Consider the following 3,932-nt stretch of genomic DNA (forward strand, 5'->3'; position numbering starts at 1 on the left):
AATAAAAGTCGGTGGCGACTCTTGCTATCCGCAACATTTAAAAAGTCAGTTATCCCACTGTGTTACACTATGGTTTGATGTAAAAGACAATATAAAGTGCAATGCAAAGAAAAGAAGTGCAAAAAGGAATTCAAAAGTAACTTGACTGTAAATGAAATGACTTAAACTAGAAATGTAAAGGTATTTAAATGACTTGTGTTTATAAAATAAAGACAATTATTAGAAATACAAATGGTGTTACACGTACATTCTCAGCCAAACTCTTTCTCTTACGCTTGGTACTTGAGTAATTTGTGAGTAATTTGTACAAAATGAACACCCTGGATCCTACCACTAAGATCCTTATTTATACTAATTCGACCCTAACGGTCTTACTCTAATGAGACGCCACATTGCTTGTTTGCATGGGCTTCGAATTCCTGGAGTTCCACGTGTCCTTCTGATTCAAACGAAATACTTTGAAATTCAAATCTTCCCGCTCGAAACTCCTCAATGCGAAACAACGTGTCTTTATGAATAACAAAAATATATCAAAATATCCTAAGTCTTTTATTCCTTAGACTTCGAAGAGAATCCATTTATATTTTACTTCGACTTAGAAAATAATTCTGACATATAACGGCTCTACAAATAGCCATTTAAAGCCATTCTCTCTTCGAGGCATATGACTTCGAAGAACATAAACATCATGTCGAAATCTCCAGCTGATAAATTGCCCCCAATAAATGTCTATTTCGAGAGACAAATAGAAATAGGCATTTCTTGATATTTCTAGATTTCGACCTTTCAAAAATCCTTGGGTTCCAGGATTCTAAATGACGTCATAGTAATTATGACCTTTCTTTCAAAACGTCTTCTCAAAACCATGCGCCATTACGTTTGATCATTACTCCTAGGAACTAGGAGTGAAGCTATTAACTGCGAAACCGCCTGGCAGACTAATCACTTCTATACATGTGCCCCACTAACTCCATTTAATAAATTAATTAGAAATTTGAAGGGGCTAAATTTCAATCCTTTAAATAGTGACCTTAATCACTTATGTAACTTTTTCCATTTCTCTTACAATTACGCTTTTGCTCTTTCTCTGAAGAACACTAAACCTTTTCAAAACCTTTCTTCATCTTCTTCAAAACAACTCCTGTAACACCCCGATATCCGCTGCACGCATCAACCGTGTCGGCGAACCGAGCATGTTACCGGCTTAATCAATAATCCCCCTAGGTCCGCTTATCGGCTGCCCAGGAAATATTGTTTTTGCCTCCCTTTATCAATGGCTTCCTCAGATGAACTTACTCAGCAGACGCAAATCTCAGAAGCTTCTCAACCCATTCTACATCTTCAACATCCAGTACTTCTTGGGAATCAGGAGTGTTAGAACAAGATTTGTTCTGATCAATATTCTTATTTTGATGATAACAATGTATATGAATTTTATATAAGACAATGTGGTACTCTAATCCTTTGAATTTTCCATTTAAGGAAATACATAAAGAGTATGCACAATTCAGCGCTCAGAAGCACTGACTCAGAAGGTTCAAGATTGCAACATCAGAACATGCCCTCGCAAGACATTAGAAGATGGTCAAGCAGAATCAAAACATGGTCTATGAAGCATCAGAAGAACATGAAGTTAGAAGCAGAAGCACTGAAGTTCTTAAGGTATCACGCTCAAGCACTTCAAGGTCTGAAGACAAGAAGATTCCCTGCACCAAGCTGAATGACTCTGATATTCAAATGTTGTATCTACAAATATCAGATCAGAAGCAAGTACAAGATGACAGGCTATTAAGTCTAATCTCTGACTGACAAAAGGAACGTTAGAAGCTACAAAAGGCAAAGTCAGTAAAAGCAGCAAAAGCATGGCTCGAGGTAGTTGACAAAAGTGTGAAACATTAAATGCAGCGTTGTACTATTCACACAATGCATTAAATGCAACCCAACAGTCATCTTCTCAAACGCCTATAAATATGGAAGTTTTGATCAAAAGCAGTAACACAACTCTTGCAAAATACTGAAACGCTGCTGAATTCAAAACTCACGAACTTCATCTTCAAGCTTACAAACTCTTGTAATATTTAGTGAGTATTAAGCTTAGAACTTAAGAGAAATGTAACACCCCTATTTCTCTAAGCATGAGACCTATGGATAATTAATAATTGTTAAGAGAAGTTGCTAGAAATTCTAAGGATTTGTTAGAATTAAACCAAATGGCAATTTGGTTAATATTGCATAGTTGGATGGCCTTATGGTTACTTCCAATTTTAAATGAATAACATAAGGACTTATGTGATATAGATATTTGTTCTCATTATGAAACAAGATTGGAAGATGAGAAGTAGAAGGGAAAACGTGAAAGGAGAAAAGTGGGAGGAACCAACACCAAAATTCATCTTTATCTCTTGCATGCAATCCAATCCTTGAGTTCTTCATAGTTTCAAGTTTGTCTCTGCACCAGAATCTCGTCCCTATTCAAGGTGAGTTCCATAGATAGAAACTTGGGGTAGGAGAATTGAGAATTTTGACATGAATTGGGGTTTTGGGGATTGATGAGAAATTTACGAATTTCATGTTGTTAGATTATGCATGTGTAGCTTATTTCTGCTATATAAATGAAATTGCATGATTTTGGAATGATATTAGAAGTTTTGAATGGTTTGGAATGGAATTGGTATGGAAGAACACCATTAAAATGCAGAATTTTTTGGGTCTGTCAGCGATGTAACCGGTTACATGGTTGATGTAACCGGTTACATGTGTGAAAAAGGGTGAAAAACGCAGTTTTTGGGTCATGTAACCGGTTACATGATTCATGTAACCCGTTACATTACTGTTTGGGCAGCTTTTTGGAAACTTCATAAATTCATACCTTTTGCATCGTATATCCGATTGACGCAAATTTTATATCGTTGGAAAGCTAACGGAAAGGGCTATGAGATGCCTAAGCTTCCATAACTCTATCATACTTCTAAATATTACTAAAATCCAAATGTATATTTGGTATCTTGTTTAATAAAAGTAAAACTTGGTGAAAAATTAGTATGTTACATGTATGATTGACTCTTGGGTTTATATAAACTAACCTAAGTATAATACATGATTAATTAAAGATAATTAAGACATGTAATGACAGATTGAGTTATATGGACCAAGAGATGAAAGGTTATACATTTAACATAAGTGTTAAAAGGATGTTTACTCAATAAACATAATGGTGAGGTAATCCTTAGAATGTATATTATGAAGGATTAACGGAGGTCAACTAACAAGGTTGTGCCATGGCGAAGGGTTACATAATGGGCATGAGGGTAGTAACCGGTGCGATGCTTGTTACTTATATGTGGTTGTCCTTGTGATGCGATGTCCAAGGATGCTCCCAGGCCATATATGAAGGTCCTTCTCGGGTGTGACGCTCGGGATTGATTGGTGCTCTGTAGTTCAGGAGTATTCTTCGGGGATGAACTCCCGGGGATGCGAACAAATACCTTCCCCTTATCGTTCTCATTATTGAGGATTCGAATCGTGTGATGCGATTCGGAGTTGATTCCATGGGTTTGATGAGTTGAATTGTGCGATGCAATTCGATGAGAATCCATGTTTCCCTACGGTCCATATTATTGAGGATTCGAATCGTGTGATGCGATTCGGAGTTGATTCCATGGGTTTGATGAGTTGAATTGTGCGATGCAATTCGATGAGAATCCATGTTTCCCTACGGTCCATATTATTGAGGATTCGAATCGTGTGATACGATTCGGAGTTGATTCCATGGGTTTGATGAGTTGAATTGTGCGATGCAATTCGATGAGAATCCATGTTTCCCTACGGTCCATATTATTGAGGATTCGAATCGTGTGATGCGATTCAGTGTTGATTCCATGGTTTCGATAAGTTGAATTGTGTGATGCAATTCGATGAGAATCCATGTTTCC

This window comes from Vicia villosa, linkage group LG3 (assembly GCF_029867415.1).
Source record: "Vicia villosa cultivar HV-30 ecotype Madison, WI linkage group LG3, Vvil1.0, whole genome shotgun sequence".
NCBI lineage: Eukaryota > Viridiplantae > Streptophyta > Magnoliopsida > Fabales > Fabaceae > Vicia > Vicia villosa.